Here is a 20,460-nt window from a genome sequence, read left to right as displayed (position 1 = left end):
AATAGAACAATAATATTCAAATAATCTTTCCAACTTTTTACATTAAAGTATTTGTTCAGAACTAAAAAAATAAATCAAACATACTTGTGAATAATGATTTGACAAATTTTAAAACATTAAAATGATATTGACAAATATTTTACCTTAACATCTGTAAAAGGGACAGAAAATATATGTTACTTTTCTTTTAGAAAACAGGGTTCATAAAACTATTATTTATATTTTGGATAATAAATATGATGCCTATATTAATTTTAACTCATTTTGAACTTATCACATTTAGATAAAAATTAAAATTGTCATATGATGAAACAGCATGAAGGTGGTTTGAATAACATTCTTCAATAACATTCTTCTTTGTTTTATTTGCTTTGTCATTGTCAATGAGTTTCTGACATGGAATACTTCAGAAATTCTGAAACTTGCCAAACAAGTCATTAAAACAAGAGATTTAAAGCTGTGCAAAGCTAGTCTCCTCTTTCCCTCTGCATGACATTCAGCAATTTTGTTTAGTCTTTAGAAAGCTGCTGTGCATGGAAAGAGGTTTACCAGTCACATCTGGTCCCCATCTTATCTTCTTTCTCTCCAGTTTTATTTCAATTCCTAAAATTCAAAGGGCATGAACAGGTTAAATGAGAGCAGCAGAAATAAAATGCATACAAACTCCGTCTGCACAAAGAGCACTGCCCACACTAAGCCTTTCTCATGGATAAGAATTTGGGAATTAACAAGGGTTAGTAGTATTTGTCATGTATTTGATTAAACCATGGAAGCTATTAACAGGATGATGACCAAAGATACCGACTAATGGGCTATCAATTTCTGCAAACCACAAATTAAAGCAGGGAAAGTGCTTACAGAGAGAGAGACACGGGCAGTGTTTGCAGAAGCTGTCATGGTCTGTTGAACTCCTGAATAGCACTCTGTTTAACTGCAACATCTTTAATAACTCAAAGCTGTTAGCTCCCACTTCTGCTTCTTAAGGTAGAAAGGCTCTTATTTTCAGAGGGAGGGAGCTTTAATTTTGATGAATATAAGATGAAATCCTGTGGTGGATACAATGTATAAAAATTAAAAATATGGCAGATTTAATAATTTCCTCATTTGTCTTTGATTTGTCAATATGATTATTCTTAGGCAATTCCAGTTTCTTGACTGGGCAAGGATTTAAATTCTGAAACCTTTGTAGAGAGAAGAATGTTTATGGAGATATGTAGCAGATGTATTTTTACCCTTCTATTATTATTTTTGTAAATATTCACAGGAAAGCAGCTGAGGTCTCTCTTATTGCTGAGAGACGAGATCCTCATAGCCCCAAGGTCTTGGTCCAGAGGAGTCTCTCCCTTCAGTTGCCTCTGCAGTCATGTTATCCCCATGGCAGCTTCCTTCCCACAAACCTTGCTTTGCACTTTGCAAAGCATTGAATGGTTCATCGTGTTCCTGGCTATCCTGCCTACCTGCTCAGCAAACATAAATAGGGAACAGGAGTCTGCCTGGGAGGTTGCATGTACTAGAGGAAAATCAATGCTGAATTTAAGGATAGCTGATGGATGAATTATATAAATTCTCCCTTTCTGTGTAGTAGCTCACACTCAAACAGTGTGCACTGCTCTCCTAGCTTCTTGCACATGGCAATAAAGTGGGTATTTATGACAGAGTCCTTGACTCTCAGCATAGCCTTAATTAACAGCTAAGATTTGCCAGACTTACTTGCTTTGTGTTGCCAGCAATAAGGAACACAAGGCAATTAGACAGTAAACAGAAGTATTTTTCAGAGAGATCTCACTTAAAAAGAAAGCAACTTATGCATAAGACACTTCAAAGACACTAAAGCAGTTCTTTTGTAAAGGAACATTACCACAGCCCCCTACAGCCTGGGAATAACTTCTATGCCAGCTCTGGACTATCTGGAGTAAGGGCAAAGGTGCATCTGCAGAAGACTGAGGAGCTGGGGAGGCTGTAACCAGATCTTACTTGTCTCACTGACCTGGTGAGGTTCCTGAGCCGCACAGAGTGTGTGCACCCTCTTCTCCTCCCAAATAGGCAATATTGGCTACACAGGTGACATCTGCCCAGAATGTGCTGGTGTCCTTGTTATAACCCCAGAGCACCTCAGCCCCTGCTGCTTCTCACGCTGTCCTTCGGGGGAAAGCCACGCTGCCTGCAGCGTGCACACTGTCTAATTACATCTCCTTGCCAAAGGTCAGATTTCCATATGTGTGCTCAGTAATAAAAGTTGCTAATCTCTGGCAAATAAGCCTTGATTCTTGTATTGGTATTTTTTTTACATTTTTTGTCTCTGTCCTTCAGAACGTTTGTTGCTTTTAGATTCAACCAAAACCAGCCTGACAAATATTTGTCTGTAGTTACCTCTGACAGTTTCCCACTCACAAATCTTTTGCTTCAACTTCCTTTTAGCCTGCTGTATCCTGCCTGTTGTGCAAGCTGAGCATTATTTCTTAGTTCTTTTCTTTGTATTTTGTGAAAATGGGCTTCCAGCTAAAGCAAATCTCCATCCACTTCAATTGCAAAAGCAGGCAGGGATATTACACAACAAGTCTGCAATGCGAATACATCCTCCCTCTAATTCCCTATTAACCTCAAGAGAACCAATTAATTTTTTTACCATGCTTCAAGTACATCCATTCTTTGGAAAGCTTTTTCTTGTTAATTGAGATATTGTCTATATATTTTTCAACTTCAGGCTTTACTCCTCCCTCCTAATTTTTGTTAGCTAAGCTTCTTTTCTTAATCTACCCATTTTGCTCTGATCACCTCTTTAAAAGCAGAAGGGCCTCATTTAGCCAGCACTCACTTCCAATATGAAAAGCTAGATTAAAGCTGGAGTGTGCTGTAGGTTTATAGCATTTACCGGTATAGTTTGGTATCAATATGTAACCCTTAGACAACCTTCCATCTGTAAAATACATCGAGTTGTAATGTCTGTCTTGTAATACACTTTTGTACTGACAGATGGAGTAAGAGACTCATTCCTAGAAACTATGGTAGTGGTAGTGGTGCAAGTGAATGTCCAGCATTTGTATAATTGTGTCAGATAAGCAGACTATAGAAAACAAAGGATAAAGTTAAAAAGGTAAGAAATTTTAAAAGGTAAGAAATTTATTTTAATTTCTCCTTTGGGAAATGGAAAGTTTCATTAAACTGAACTATCTGAAAAATGCATTGTTTTTCATTAAATTCTATTATGAAAAGGATTGAAAAGCATTTTAACAATGTCAGTGTGATGAATTTGGATTCTTTTCAGAATAAATTGTTTCATGATTAAAACTCAAACCTCTTTACTCATTAATTATCTTAGGGTAATGCATTTCAAATTTCCTGAAACAGCATCTACTCTAGAAACTGTCTTTTAAGAAACTATAAAAAGTTGATTTTGTTCTCATTCAGAATGAGCACAACTTTCAAGGAGTCAGAACTTCCCTACAAATTCTAACTTAAATGATGTTGTAACAGAAGTAATTTGAGAGTCTCAATGGATATGGTAGGAAAATTTAGAAATTAATTCCAAGGATTACGAATTAGTACCTACATGCTCCCATCACTTCTGCACATTTAAAATTTTGTGGGAAAGGTAGTGTATGTTTTTTGTTCTGTGTCTTTCCAGAAGAAAAGCCAAGTGCTCTTGGGGTCTCTCTCTCTCTCTTGCTGATGTCTTAATACTGATGTCAATCTAGATCTATAATATTATAAATGCTGAGTGAACCTGACTGTGTTGTCATATGTTTAATACTGGTGAGCTTCAGGCCACCTCACAGTAATGTGCTGCTGTAAAATGTTAAATATGTATTGCTGGAATACATTACTGGGACACACATCAGAGCTAAGTAGTTCATTATTAATCTTACAACCCACGAGTTGCTTCTGTCGTGTATATTGCCACCAGTCAAAACTTCTGCACCTGGAAATCTGCTGATTCTGGGAACTTTACTAGTAGGTCATGGACACTGGTTAGTTCTGCTGCCTATACAGTTTTAACAAATGAGGTTAAAGCTTTGCTTTGTTTCCAAAATAAGCAAATTCAAGCAAACCTATAGACAAGAAGGGTATGATCAGTTACTGATGATACTTGCACAAATTTCAGTTGTGTTAGCACATCTCCATTTACACTACAGCCACAGGTTCAGAAAATTACCTTTTAATTATCAAGATGGTAGCTGTTTATTCATTATCATTGTATATAAATTATCAGTATTAGTGGGAAGTGAGTTCTCCTTCTTATTGAAGATTTTCTCTCTCTTTAACTCAGTGATCTTTTCCTTCTGCTCACTTTACTGAGAAGTAACTCCCATGAGGAGACAAGAGTATAATGGAGAGTACTGCCTAGTGAAATTTTCCCAAGCCAGCCAAATGATTTGGCAGCTCTACTGGTTTTAGTCAGACTTATACATCTAAATGCAAGTTTTTGCTTTGGTTTTGTACTTCAGAAAAAGGAATCGGAGGCATCCTTGGTGCTTATGAAGTGGGTTCCACAAATAAACTCTTCCTTCTCTTTCCTCATCTTCCTTCCTCCTTTCTTTTCCCCATTTCCACTGACAAGTCCTTTGTCTACCTAGAAGATACTAGAAAAAGATTAAGCTAACTAGTACTAATTAACAGCTCCATCTTTAGTTTGAAGGATGAAAGTGGTTCTTGATTGGGTAAGGAAGTGAATATGAAGAAAGATCGTTGCATACAAAAGACAGTGTCTGTGGCTGGAACAGTGAGAACCTCTACACCCAGGTACAAAAATGGCTGCATATGCTGGTTTGGAAAAGTTAGCTTCAGGACTAGAGGGATGAGATTTCAATTCATCAGCAAAACCCCTTGGAGTTAAGTCATTGCATTTTTGAAATACTGAAATATAGCAGAGGATGAGTTTGGCAGCTGTAGAAACTTAAAAGAAAAGAATAAAATAATTTATACTTCCTTGTTGTACAGACAATTTTGCCATCAAAGCAGGCAAGAGATTTTTATTCCTCTCTCCACTTTGCTTTTGTGTGTATCTTGCAGGAACTACAGTTTACAGTCTCTCAAACTGTCCATCAACACTGTAAAAAAAACCCCATGGATTGGATGGTTTGGCAGAGGTTCTGAAAAAAACATCAGTGGAAAGGAATTTGATGCACATTTGTTGGCATAGCAATGAATATGAACAGAACTATGCATAGAAATATCTTCTGTGAGCAGGAAAACAGCATTAAGACACCCTGTTTCCCTTAGGACTTCATACTTACTCAGGGGCAAAATTACAGAAATATTGATTTTCTCCCTTACTGAGGGTATGGCCAGGGTGCAGCAATCCTCACCTTTTGGCACTTTGGGCACATACATTCTTCCCATCATTTCTGACTGAGCAGCTCCTGAATTCTCTCATGTTTGTGGATCCAAAATCCTGATCTCTTGCAGGCTTCAGGTGTACTTAGAAATTAAAAACACATTATAAATACATGCTGAGTATTCTGAGCATTTCTCAATAGAGAAAAGCCCACTCTCTTGTCTTTTTCTCCATGGCTTCCTTTTCCAATGCCCTCTAGCAGAAAGAATAAAGCTTAATAATTTATTTTGGCAAGCAGCAAAGGGAACATTCCAGGTGCTGAATAACCTGAACTAATCAGATTATTTTAAATATAAATGCCAAGAGAACCTAGATAAAACACAAGCATTTCTTTTATTGGACAGCTGTATTTGTACTGCTCTTTCTCTTAGGCTCTCCAGCTCTAAGTATTGCTATGGCCTTTTCCTTCAGTCCCTCGTCCTCAAGCTGGCTGTATAAAGCTATAAAAAGCTAAAATTCTGCTGAATTAGATCCACTTAGAGGGAGTAAACTTGCTAAGAAGTATCTAGAGATTGGCAAAAGGTTGATAAGTTTTATCAAGGTCTCACTCGTGGCTATGTCTGCTCACCATGGCCAAAATCTCTGTGGGTAATGCAATTAGAGTTGCTAGTTCCTGAGGTTTTCCCGAGGAAACCTGGCCTAATTTGGGAATTGATGGAGCTCCACCCGCAGAGCCAAGTGTGAGGGAGTCTCACCTGCTGCAGTGTGTGCATCCATCCAACTGCCTGCTGAAACCAGCACAGAGCTGCTCACATGCAGGGTACTGTAACCTGTGTGATTTGCACTCACTCCTTTCTCTGGAGTCGTTCACACTTTCCTTCTCCTGAGCTAAAGGAAATCTTTTCAGTCTCAGAAGAGACTCCCACTGCCATGCTGCTGGGCTGTGGGAATTCCACAGAGGATGAGTATTTGACAGGATCCTGGGCTCATATTGTATACAATACAGATAAAACCAACAGTTTATTATAAAGGGCAAGGATTAATAATATGCTTTCTAGGAAAATCTGATTGTTGTGCTGGTATTCTGAACATGACATAAGGATAGACAATATACATTATTGCGGGGTCATGATGGCCCTAAGCAGATTAGTGTCACTTTGAATCTCTCCTAAAAGATACATGGCATCTTTAGATTGGCTGGCTTGTAATATTTTTAAAGGAACCTTACTGCATGCTGAAGAGAACTGCCAAAGAGATGGCCTTCAAACATATTTTGATTTTTGTCCAATTGTTAAACAAGTGTTTTTCTAGAAGCTGGCCTGTGCTAGCTGCCTAATAAACACTCAGGAAGTAAAAGAAGATGAAGAATTTTCTGTTTTATTTTTAATCCTTCTCATTCCTTAATGAAAATCTTAATGATGATAATGATTTTTTTTTTTTAATTTTTTGGTTACCTAGGCCAAAAAGTGATGTTCGAAGTAAGCACAAGGAATAACCCTTTTGTGGCAGCTCCCCTTTCCTGAAGCTGCATAAGCAGTACAGGCTCTCTTGCACATAGTAGTTTTGGTCTGCTCTGCACTTAAACAGGACTGTTTAGTTCAGTTCAGAAGCCTGATGGGATTATTTCCTTTTCAGGGGGTTCTTCTGTTTAAAAGATATGCTCATTCTTTTAATTTTGAATTGTGTTGCTGCAGAAATATAGGAAATAAAAAATAACTACTGTGGAAGCAACATTAGCTATGCTAGTACAGTGTATATTTAAATTTAATTCCATAAAATTTGAAAACAGACGATCATGAGAATCTGTATGCTAAAGGAGAGGACTTAATGAGGTACGTCTGTATATGTCAAGAGTAAAGAACGGCCAAAACATTTACCCATGACCTGAGTTCCCCTAAAAGCAAAGATCTGTTAGAGACAGGCAGCTTGGCTTCCCTCAGTGTGGCTTTCTCCTGATGCTCAAACATGCATTACACCTCTCCTCTCCTCTCCTCTCCTCTCCTCTCCTCTCCTCTCCTCTCCTCTCCTCTCCTCTCCTCTCCTCTCCTCTCCTCTCCTCTCCTCTCCTCTCCTCTCCTCTCCTCTCCTCTCCTCTCCTCTCCTCTCCTCTCCTCTCCTCTCCTCTCCTCTCCTCTCCTCTCCTCTCCTCTCCTCTCCTCTCCTCTCCTCTCCTCTCCTCTCCTCTCCTCTCCTCTCCTCTCCTCTCCTCTCCTCTCCTCTCCTCTCCTCTCCTCTCCTCTCCTCTCCTCTCCTCTCCTCTCCTCTCCCTTGCTATGGTTTCCTCTTCATTGAGCTCTGAGAAAGAAGAAATCTCTTGGCTGTGTAGTTTGTCCCCCCAGCTGACCACATTTTCCTTCTTTTGCCCTTCCAGTAAAGCAGAGATGCTGTTGCAGACTACAAAGTGGAGATCTCTTGCAGATCTGTGTGCTGCACCCACAAGTGTTTCACACCAGCAGAGCAATTCCATCACTCTCCCTCAGGACTGCAGGCACAGCAGACCCTGTTGCCACACTGATCATTTCCCTCCTCTTGTGCTGCTTTAAAATCACAGCTTCCCTCTTCAACTTTGCTTTCAAACCACAGAGATGGTAACAGTCTGTGGGAGGGCAGGGAACATGGGGAAATATTCTGGGGGTTTTTACATGCACTTTGAACTAAATGAAGAGGAACAGTTCATAGTCCACTCAGGTTGTGCTATATATGCACCACCAGCCACAGGTGACCTAGTCAAACTACTTACTACTTAACAAACTACATCAAACCAGATGGTTTTATGTTAACAAAAGGGAATACAGGCTACATATGTGAATCTAATTTCTTAGTTCTGGGTGAACTGTGAATCTCACAGCTGTTTCCAGGGGTGGCAAGCACAGCCTTTTCACATTCCCAAAGAAAAGAGAGCTTCCTGTGCTTTGAAAATAACCTCATCAAAATTGTGCACATCAAAGCATATAATAAAGATATTGGGTGCTTTTGTAAGAAAAAAAAAAAAAGAAAAAATAGAACACTTCTCTTTAAAGCTCTCCTTTTGCTGAAGTTTCTCTCTGAAGTGTGCTTCCTTGGGACGTGTCATTATTTCCCACCATCAATCAATCATACTCCTCAGTGAATCAGCTCATCCATTCATCTTCACCTCCCTGCAATTTCCCAACAAGGTTAGAAACAGCAAATTGCTGTAATGTTAAGTAATAAACCCCAACCTTTTTATGACTTGGCTGTTCCTTATTTTTCTCTAGTGGATACCAATAAAATAAAAAGAGCTCCCTTGAGCAGCACATCTGAGAAGCTGGAATGCTTTTAAGTGCGACAGGTTAGAAGAAGTCTTTAGAGATAATCTCCAGTACTCTCTAAAATTAACTCCTTGGGGAAATCCTAAATAATTCTTCATAATTAGAAACCTTGTAATTGGATGCGGCAGAACTACTTTATCACCTCTGTTGTTGAAGCAGTCTTCTCTTACACTGATGGCTAAGTAGGCCTGACTGCTTCTGTGTCTCCTGTTCTGGTCATGCAAAATCTCTGATGTCAAGGAGGATAATTTCTTCTATAGCTATTCTAATGCCCTACTGAATCAGATCAAGTTTTCAGCTATGTAAGTACTTGTTGTATGGAATTTTATTAATCTCCCTCCTCCACTTTGTTACCTGTTTAGAGAAATAGTTTCTAACAAGAGGACAACACCCTGAAGGAAGAGGCAGGGAGGGGAGACAGGTACCATGGCCCTTTACCTTCTCCTGGTCCATCCTTCTTTAGCCTGTTCCAGCATGCACGTGAATTCAGACACACTGTGTGAAGCCCCACAAACAAACACAGTCCCCAGATTTAAATAAGGGTTGGATCCAGCCCTGTTGGTGTTTGCTGTCCACTATTGACATTCTGTGATCATAGTGCATGTACTGTACCAGAAAATACACTGTGAGAAATGTGTAGCAGTGAAAATGAGTGAGAAATGTATTCAGAGTAAAAATATTTTCTCTATGTTATTTGAAAGATACACAGTGCAAATAAAGTCTTCTGAGAACATGAAGAATGTATATGGGAGTAGTCATCATGGGTTTGCCAAAGGAAAATCCTCCCTGAGCAACTCAGATTACCTTGAATAGATTCAATTTATAATTTCTGAGATAAAGGAATAACAAAGGTGGGAAAGGGCTGCTTAAACTTAAATAAGTAAAATGCCAATTAAAATCAAGACTATAAAAAATAAATGCTTTGTGGACTCCAAATGTCAGTGCAATGAATTATTCCTCAATTAGGTGTGTCTCTAACGGGTAAAGTTTGCAAAAAGCTTCCTTGTATCTATTGGGAAGCTACTGGGATTGACTTTATCACTACAAACTAAGTTTATCATCAGTTGTCTTAATTCTGAAGCAATCTCCAAAGGTATTGCCTAAGAAATGTAATCTGCCTCCTGCCCAGCAAATTTTGGTCAAATGGATAAGTGGAGGAGTAGTGACGAAAGAAGTAACATGAAGCATCAGGGTGGAAAGTTTGAAGTGCATAACAAATTTTAAAGAAAGGGGCAATTAGGGAAAAATAGGGTGAACATTATTAAGACTAAAGGTGTTACAGAGACACGAGATACACATTTTCTCTCAACAGAAACTCAACACCTTACATGCAGTCTTCTTGCCAGTTTTTTAATTTCATTTCATTTCAGAAAAGAAAATAAAGTAAACTATTGCAAAACAAATCAACCACAAAATCATGAAAACCCCATGGATTCAAATAAGAATGATGTGATCCTTTTTTACACTTGTCAAACTGTTAGCATATTAACCAAGATGAGTAAGTTTGTGTTTATAAGTATATAAGTAAGCAAGATGAGTAGTTTGTGTTTAGAACACAATTTTCCCTGGAACTGGCAAATTAAATTACACTGCTGTCATAGTTTAAGCCCATCTGGAAATTAGGCAGCAGGCAGCTGCTCACTCAAAGCCCCTTCTCTCTCCCCCCAGCCTAGCGGAATGAGAAGGAGAATCAAAGTAAAACTTGCAGGTTGCAATAAGAACAGTTTACTAATCAAAACCAAAGTAAAACACAGTAATAATGACAATAGAAAGGGAAGAACAAATGCTGCACAATACAATTGCTCACCATCCAATGACTGATGCCAGGTCCCCCTTCCCAAACCTTGACTGGCTCCCGCTCTGTGTAACTCCCCCAGTTTATATACTGGCATGATGCTGTGTGGTGTGGAATATCCCTTTGGCCAGTTCAGATCACCTGGTTATGCTCCTTCCCATTTTCTTTTGCCTACCTCCTCTCTGTCAGAGCATGAAACAAAAAAACCCAGAAAACTAAAAAACCCAACACAACCAAAAAAACCCCAAAAAACCCCCAAAACAAACCACAAACCAACCCTAACAGGCTTCCTCCCAAAAAACAAAACAAAACTCCAAAAAACAAAAAACAACAAAACCCAAACAAAAAAAAAACATTAACAAAATCAAAGCCCTTGACTTAGGTAAACACAATTTAACAAGAACCAAAATGTCAGTATGTTATCAACACCATTCTCAGTCCAAATCCAAAACACAGGACTGTAACAGCTTCTGAAAAGAAATCAACTCTATCCTAGCTAAAGCCAGGACAGTTACCTTTATTGAAGAGAGTCTTCACAATTTGGGATCTCTGCACATTCGATGTTAGTGCTCCTCAGGGCAGTACAGGTCCTTGGGGACAGCAGGTGCAGTTTGTCCATGGATTCAGACTAGAGGTAACTTACATCTCTGTCATTACTGGTATTCATATCTATCCTTTAAGGAGACCTAGAAGGAAATTCCTAACATCTGATTTTGTGGGAACATAAAGGCTTCTCCAGGAATTCAGCAGTTCACTTTTGGCACCGTAGGTCAAGGTATGTGATACAGAAAAAAGCCTGTAGCTTCACAAGTCAAGGAAAAAGGCACCATAGCCATTTTCTTATGATTGCAATAAATCATTGTGGAATGGAAATGCTCATACAGAGGAGCCATGGTCATGCCAGAGTCTTGCTCTAGGCATATTAATTCCTACAGAGCATATAGTGTGTCAGAGACTATCATCAAAGTACATATATTGGGTGTACTTGGTTGCTCTTTGTACTGAAGGATAGCATTAGCACTGCCCACTGTAACTGCTTGATCAAGTTATTACGTATCAGACACAGTCTACTCCAAATGCTTTTTGTCTTTTTTTTCCTTGTCAAATAATTATTTTATGGACATTTTTGTGCCCTCTATAGGGGGTGATGTAGAATTTACACTTTAAAATGCATGCATTTCATAGCAAAATTTTAAATATTTTTGTATGTCTTGCTAGATGTGAGACTAATCTGGAAGATCTTGATACCTAAAGAAGAAAATTAGGAATACTTCATATTAAGGCAAATTTTTGCTGTAGTTATGTGGAGTTTCATTCAAAACTCATTAAAAATTGTGCATAATAGCTCTTTAATATTTCCTTTGCTCTTAAATGATTCCTGTATTATTTGACAAATATCAATAACACACAAAAAGAAGAATTAAACTAATTTTTTTTTGAAAAAAAAAATAAATAAATAAAAAAAAGCTGATTAGGCTACCCAGTTTCCAATAAGGAATTTTATGGTGGTGCTGCTGTAAGGACAGAATGGCATTTCAGTTGGTCCTAGATAAGGACTGGTGCCTGCTGCCTATCTGACAGTAAAGTGATAAAGCAGCAACAGCTGATGAGGGCATGAAGAAGCTAATTTGAAGAGATCTGCATGCCTGAAGCAGCTGGTGTAAGTGCTTGATAATCCATGCCTGCTACTCCATGCCTGTAGGCAGAATGCCAGGAAGGAGGCAGGGGAGAAAGGGAAACGGGGGTGAACCTTCCACTGTTATTGACTGGAAACAGAATAAAGGGTGATACAGAATGACAAACCTAACAGTTTTCTAAATATGGAGCAGTATAAGGTGTCTATATATTCAAAAAGTTTCATTAAAGAATACAAACAACACTGAAAGAGTGATTTCAGAATATGTCAATAACATTGTGAAAAACATGAAGAAAATTTTGGGAACTCTTTCTGTTCAACAAACTTACTTTAAAAATCCTCTTTTCATCTTTTTCAATACAAAAAATAAGAAAAAAAATGGACTCACAAAAATAGACATGTATAATAGGAAAAAATAACTGGTTTTTATCCTAGTTTTGGTACTAGCTCCCTGTATTTAATCCTTTCATTTTATTTCTGATCACAAGAAATGTGAAGAAAGAAAACACTATTCAGAGGTTTTATAAAGATGGTTCAATGTTGTAGAAAGCTTTTTAAGGTGCTCTTTCAATGAAGAAGAAATTCTCTGGTTAAGTGAGGACTTCTACAAATGGCACCAAGCCTGCCAAGATTTGAATCAAATTTTGCAATTAGTTTTTTAGTTGTTACCCAGTAGCTCTAGCTGAACAGTTATGATTAAACAATTGCATTGTGAATGTTGTATACTTGGCTAACTTTTTGTTTTAAGAAAAAAGGAAGACAATCCCAAGGTGAATGGGCTGTCTGGATGAGAGCCACCAGGAGTGAAGTCAGCAGAACTCAGCAGTAAGTGGGGGAAAGGCAATTCTGGCAGTGGCACATTGTGATTGTTGACTCACTGACCACCTACTTAAAGCAGACTCCAGACTCAACTGGAGGGAAGAACTGCACATGCAGACTAATTAGCATGAGGAGCAAGAGATACAGCTAACAGGAATTTGAGTAATAATTAGTAAAATACATATGTAATCTGTAGCCAGTGAGTGCTGATACCTTTGTTAAAATGCATAGTCTTTATGATCAGGGAGCCAGCCTTTTTTGGGTTATCTCCCTGTTTTGTGCAAACTAGAATAAAAAATTGAAATAACATGGTGCATGAATTGGTGCTGCACACTGGGGAACAAGCAGCACAGCACAATGGTTCACATCATCATTTCTGTTATTGTGGGAGCAATAATGGGGAAAGACTTCATTTTGAAGCTGAGAACATCTTCCTGGGTTTTGATATGCTGCTGATGTGTTTATTTTCTAGGGCAACACCTGGGTTTGCAGATGACTTGCCTGTTTTGCCTGATGACTTGGAAAGCACTCTGGACCAGATTCATTCAAAGTGACTATATGCTTGATTTACAGTACACATATTTTAGAAAGGCAATTTTAAGTGCTTCAAGGGACAGATGGAGGCAATATATCCAACATAAAATGCTTATACAGTGTTTTGAGAATGAAAAGTGCACAAGAGTCAGACAGTTGGAAAAAAATTATTGTGCCCAGTGAAAACTGGCAAAATTGAAACTGTTATAATAAAGGTTAAGAAGCAATGGTATAGATGGCACAAACCCCTAAACACCTTCAGAAACAAACTCTAAATCCAGGTAAAGAACTGAAGAAGGGATGAGCTGTAGAGCACATCTATAGAAATTTCTCTATGCCTTCAGGTTTTGTGAATGTCTTTGCTTGAAAATGTCTATCAGCGACATGCCTACCTTTTCTGTGTGTTTAATAGTGTAGTATGCAACTATTTACAACATTCCTTTGGGGTTTATTGGCTGTAAAGAGAATGTTTTGACCACAGTACAGTCAAAGAAGGCAGACCAATATATCTACTCACATGACTAAAATCTGTCTGCTGCTAAATCTTTGAAAGATCAAGTTTGGAAACCTCTTTCTAATGATAGCATTTGAAGCAAGTTTACTAAATAACTTCAGTTTAAACACATGCTTTTGGGTATCAATATATAAGCATTTTAAATCAGTCTCAAAGTCAATAAATAGTTTCAACATGTCTAAATATTTATCAACATAGCTATTTTGTCTCTGTTGGACCTGGTAAGAGGTATCATTTGGAAATATTTGTTTTCAAAAGTCCAAAATACCATGCACCTGGACTCCTACTTGCCTAATCTATGTGCCATATAATAGAGATTTGCTCTCTACATGGGCTTTGTATTTAGCAAACACCCTAATCTTAATTACTGTGTGCAAGGTTGTCTCTTCCAGCATCACAGCCTCCTTTTTCCTGTTATGGAAAAGCTGCCCTTGAGTGCAGGAAAGGGTGCATGGAGATTGCTGTAGAAGGAACAGGTATGGGGGTCAGAGGGAGCAGGCTCCTTCATGCACAGACCTAGTCCCTCTACCCTCATTCCTTCTTCCGTATAACTCCACTCAAGTAGGACTAGAAGGCATTTTTATGTTTATAGCATTTCATGTAACTGGAGGAGAGGAGGAACAGGACCAAAAAGAACACACAGCCCTTTTTCATGTGATTCCCTATCAACACTAACATTCTTCAAGTCCTTTCAGCCCTCTCCATCTCATCTGGTCATTCATTTATTCGTATTCTATGTCTCTCTCCCAGGATGCTTGATACTGAGCACCACTTACAAGTTCCCGTGTGCCCGCCAAGCCTGCTGATGACTACTGAATGCTTCAAAAGAAAAGACAGGACACTCCAAGCCTTTGGCAAAATCTTTGCTGCAAATTTAATGGATGGCTGTTATTGCATCTACATTGTGTCCCCAATCTCAATTGCTGGAGTCGGGGTGCAGACACCAGAGTCTAGAAAAAACAGACAAGAAGTGGTTTCCACTTCACAGTCTGGGCACATAGGAGGTGAGACCATTAAGAAGAGACTTTTCGAAGCCCAGTCATAATCTACATCTCCTTTAAACTACACAGCAGAGAAGAGCCAGGCTGTCTACTGAACTCTGATTTTTGGGGCTTCTAGTTAAGATGCTCTTTTGCCTGGGGCTAGGGTCATAAGAGTCAGAATGGGAGGCAAATTAGGTTTAAAATCATATTTTCACCAGTGTTTAATAAAAAATGTGAATGTTCTCTCAGAGGATGTTTGTAACTCATCAGTTAGACTACTCATCAGTTAGCTTGAAACTATGAATAATAAGTAATTTAGTAGATATGCTACAACAAGGATTATAAACATGCAAACTGATATAAACAGTGCCTGGTATACAGAAACACTTGGTTGAGCTCTGCCTTTGATTTTGGAAGCTGAGATTTTTTTTTAATCCTCACGCTTCTACAGAGGCATAAACCCCTGCTATCTTCAATGCCTGCCAGCAGTTACCATATTGTGGTTTGTTAAATAAAGAAATAACAACAAAGATGAAAAAGAACTGCTGAAATTTTGCTCAGTAAAAACCAATTATAAACCAAGAGAACACAAAGAAATTAATTCATAAGCTTGTTTTTTTCTTCTGATCTAAGACTGCTGTAACTGATGGCCTGATTTATACCTTCAAACTTAAATAAATGTCTGTTTAGACAAGCCACAAACTTGATTGTCTGCTTCAGAGCTGACTTGAAGCTAACTTTAAAGCTGCTTAATAAAGCTTAATGGTAAAACTCAGTCAAATGTTACTGTGTTGTTAAAACAGTCTCTGGATCTTGGGTTATCCTTTCATGCTGATACTTCTACAAAATCACTGAACCAAAAATATTAGGTGAAACTGACCTGCAATCCATAACCTGCTAGGACTGTATCCTTGCTGTGGAAAAAGTGAAAATGCAGGCTACTTTTCTCTGCTTTGCAACTTACTGAAATATACTTTAAAAGCAAATATATGAAAGAGATAGATACAGCTTTTACACACGGGATTGCAGATATATCAAAGGGAATGTGATAACTTGTTGAAGAATATCAAACTGTATTGCTAAAAAACACAGATGTGTGGGAACTGATGAAAACATGACATTAAGGATATGCTAGCATTTCCATTTACTTACACCCCTCCCATTAAAAGTGCCCTGAGCATGTTATATATCTAGCTACAGTTCTTCTTTTAGTCACTTCAAAGTGGAGGAGACTGGGTATAAACAGCCTCAATAAATGACTTCACCAAGAGAGTTTCCTGTTCATCAGATATGCTTTTCTCACTATATTTTATTTCATGATACCCAAAATTCCTTTTGAAAACACACTTTTTTAGATCTTAGTGCTCCCAAGAATTGCCTCAAGCATTCTGTTGCATAAAAATGTAGATTCCTAGTTTGTGGTCCTGGTAGAAGTAAATAATTGACTAACATTTTGAGGTGCATCTAATGATTGCACTATGCAATTAAGAAGGACACAATTAATTTAATACTTGGACTTTTTCCATAGCTTGCCATTTCCTAGGGCAACCAATGTTAGTCTAGTCCTCAAGAGGAATTCTGTAATTTCCAAACTTCAGGCTATTCTGTATTACACCAATAGCCCATGACTAATGCATTTTTTTGGCAACAAAGCAGTCATTTCAGGGAATGAAAAATTGGCAGAAGTTCTTTCTGCCAACCAAAGGATATCCTTTTCCAAGGAAGAATTCCTTGTGAGTCTTTCAGATTAATTAGCTTAAGTTTTCCATTGCTGCAACAGGTGAAGGCAGCTACAGCCACACCAAATATGCAGCTATATTTTTGCCTTACGTATATGGAAAGGTTTCTCATTTCCTCTTTCTGGTCTAGGACAATCTAATGAATATTAGAAATACTCACTTCTACTGAAATTGATTTGTTTTAGATGTGACACTGCTTACATAGTAAGTCATACCAGAGTGATGTCTCAGAATTTTCTCTACAATGTAAATATTTCAGCACATTGCTTACTGTATTTAATTTTTATTCATGCCTTACATGGAGTTGTAATCAAATAGATTTGAAATGTTTCTTGTAAAATCATTGTATAAGCCATATTTCTTAAGTAGAAGCATGTATAAAAATAAACAGATTCATTTTCTGAATTATATGAGTTTATGATAGTACAACAAATCCTTCAGTGTTTTTAACATGATTCTATGACACTTACCTGGGAAATTTGGATTATGTATCAAGTAATAATGTTTCTGTAGACACCTAATAAATCAAGCTGCAAAATAACACAATCTGAATTCTCACCCTAAGATTTTAAATCTCTTTCAGGGATACATTAAATAAGGTTTATGCGTATTTAATTTTTTATGTTTGTATATTTTATATAAAGATTTTTTTTCTGAACTAGCTAGCTCTTGGTGAAAGTAACACAAAATTTGATACATCTTGATAGATATTGGTCCAAAAAATTAAAATATTAGTTGATCCCAAGTTGTGAACAGTGCCCTTTCTCCTCTTACACCTCTTGTTCCTGATGCAGTAACTTCAGAGCTATCATCTTTCATGGGCAATTCAAGCAATGACATAAAATGCTACATGATACCATGTTTTCCTTCAGCACAACTGTTATTCACTTTTACAAAACTGTGAATGCACATGTTTTTGAAATATAACAATCCAAAACAGTGGGGACCAAGCTATGGCTTGCAGACCTAACTTGGTCTACCAGAATAATTTCTGTGTCATGACTTGCTCCTTCCTAATATCGTCCCTCACATCTTTGCAACTCATACTCTGTTAACAGTAAAAAGTGTATTCCCTGCATGAGTTTACTTCCTTCAAGTGGATGTAAAGGACTCTATAGCAAGAAGACTGCAGGCCAGATGGAGGCACTTTCTGTGAACCTGCAGTGGCCTAAGAATCGTTACTGACATGGATTAGTCAATGCTGCACTTCCCACCAAAGGATCCTCACAGTAATGCTGGCAGAACTAATATCAGAGCTAATAGGTTCTTAATATATTTTTTCTCAAAAAAGTCCTGCCTCTGCCTCCCAAAGAGCAATTCAGAAATAACTATGGCAAGTTTTCAGGAGCTTCAGAATTATTTTAGGTCCTGATTTGTGGCTTAATGTATCCTACCCCCCATTTTCAGGGTCCCTATTCAGTATGGACCAGCTGCACGGACCTAAATGAGTCATACCTTCATCTCAATAAGATGACTCACAGGTTTAATTGGGTGTGTTTGCATGATAAAAGTCCTTGAAATAAAAAAAATGAGACAGAAGAATCATAGTTTCAAAACACAAAATAGCATTTCTCAGTTGCTTGTGCCAGCACAAGGAAATATCCTCAGCCTACATTGCAGGCCTGGAAAAAATTCCTCTCTGGCAAAAATTCTTTAATATCCACTATAATCTATATGCTTTATGCACATACAATCTATGCTGTCTATGTGAGAGCATCTTTCTACAGAAACACCTTTTCCTGAAGCAGAACACTACCCCAGCTATTATTCTGTGCCTCTCAAGTTTAAATGAGAAAGACCAAAATTAAAATATAAAGACAGGTAAAAAAATCAGTTCAAATGATAGATGAGATAATGAAAATCCAAGTAATTAGATCCATCTAAGGAAATATAGGAGCAGTATTAGTTGACATAATGCAATAATTTGAACCCATATGAACTAAACCTATAATTCTTATTCCTATTACTTCAAATAATTTCCAAAGGTAAAAAAAGTAACAGTTGCACTTTTAAAAAAATAGGTTAGACAGCATTTGCTGCAAATTATTCACTAAATCAATTGTCTACCTGGGGAAAAAGGAAAAACAAACAAAAAGCGCTATCTTTTTTGGAGAACAAAGTGCTTGTCCAGGAGCTGTGTGCTCAAGAGCTTGACTTGTTTTTTAAGTGTAGTGACTGGAAAGATAACTGCTTTTCCCTACGGATCTTGCCTTGCTTATATCATTGCAACTGCGTCATCCATGGTACAGGAATATCCCATGATTCACTGACTAGCAAGTCTGAAAGGCAGACCATTTTGTCCGGCATTTTGCCTAGCAATGTGCCAATTTGGCACATTTTCAAGGGTGTGTGAGGTTGTTTCTTCTCCCTTCAGATGGTAAGAGCGTGCTGGGAAGGCTTGCAGGAGCCAGCTGACACTGCCTCTCATCTCTGTAGCTGTATCTGCTGTGCAAGAGGGAGCAGCTACCAGCTCCACCCAAGTCTTGCTGAACTCCTGTGCCCTCACTTGGGTGTTTATCCAAAGATGCTCCATGACCATGGTCTGTGTCACTCAAAATCTGACTATTGTTGTCTTTCCTTCCTGAGCTATTGCTCCAGGGAACAGAAAAATGGCAGAATTAGCTATTTTAAGGAGCCCAGGTGATGGATAAGGTCAAGGAGTTTCATCCTGTATGTTCGTAGGGACTGGAAAAGCATGTCCACCAACTAGTTAATTTTTTTTTTTTTTATATAGGTTAGAGTGTAATATCAAACCTGTCACTTAGCTAGACCTTTATGTTCTTCATACTCTCTTGTGGTCACTTTTTCAAGTACATTTTCTGTGATTATAAATACAGAACCCTATAGCTTTTAGAGTGACAGCTGGAAATTCATTCCAGCTCAGAGTACAAGGTTCTGCACTTTAAAAGCAGCAACGGAGGTTCTATGAAAGTAACTGTATTTGACAAAAATATACACAAGCTGAATCCACATCAAAGACATATGTGCTCTTCGTATAAAACCAAAAATTATTTCATCTTCTTGTTCTACTGAACTTCCAGCTGCCCTGTTTGCTGAAATGCCTTACTGAATGTACAAGCATGCCCATTATCTTTTACAAGCTCTAGTGCAGGGTTTTGTTGACATTATTAATATTATAATTCCGGATATATGCCCTGCCTGTGTTTGTATGCAAGCAAAGAGTGCACACAAAATCAAATGCTCTCATTCAGATACAGGTAACAAGAAAGCAGGTTACGCTGGAGACACGTATCTGCAATTGCCCTGCTGTACAGAGTTTTTATTCTGCTGTTGACTCTCAAAGCTATCTGTCATTTTCTTAGGCTGATTTACTGGATTGCCCAGATTATATTGTTTCTACCATTGTATTTTGCAAGTGCATAATTGCAGTACTTAAAGATATGTTCTTAATTTTTATAACTGTTTGTTCCCAATCACCCTTTAACCTTTAAAACCCACACGGTATTCTCGTGTAATAGACGCTTGCAAATTTCCCAGCAGGGAAGTATAACTGTATGTATAAGCGCTGTAAAGAAAACAAACCCTTTCTGCACTTTGCCATTAGTAACACCAGAGCAGAAGAGACCTGAGAAGCCATCGAGTCTCAGCGAGGCTCCCGAGAAAACAGCTCTCCAAATGGAGCCCTCACTCCATGTCCAGACTGTTTCTTTCCTTCTGGCAATGCCTCAAACCGTCCCAAAGCGGGTCCGAGCCTTCCGGCATGTGAGCCACGCTGACCGGGCGTGGAGGTGCCGCGGAGCCAGGGCGCATCGGCCGTCGCCCCCCGGCTCAAACCGTGGCCGCGGGTCGAGGAAGGCTCGTTCCGCTGGTAGAGGACAAGCCGGGGTGTTTGTGGTACAAAGCCCTCACGCAAG

General features: G+C 38.4%; 1 long non-coding RNA gene across 1 annotated transcript; it reads left to right on the top strand.

The window, feature by feature from the left end:
• Positions 1–11,813: 11,813 nt before the first annotated feature.
• On the top strand, positions 11,814–15,563 carry LOC146768427 (uncharacterized). Its single transcript, XR_014952992.1, has 3 exons — positions 11,814–12,821; positions 13,288–13,365; positions 14,614–15,563. It is a non-coding gene; the product is annotated as an uncharacterized LOC146768427 (long non-coding RNA).
• Positions 15,564–20,460: the final 4,897 nt, after the last annotated feature.

The sequence above is a fragment of the Lonchura striata genome, chromosome 2, assembly GCF_050655825.1.
Source record: "Lonchura striata isolate lonStrDom1 chromosome 2, ASM5065582v1, whole genome shotgun sequence".
In the NCBI taxonomy this organism is placed as follows: domain Eukaryota; kingdom Metazoa; phylum Chordata; class Aves; order Passeriformes; family Estrildidae; genus Lonchura; species Lonchura striata.
This window is presented reverse-complemented; position numbering and strand designations above follow the sequence as displayed.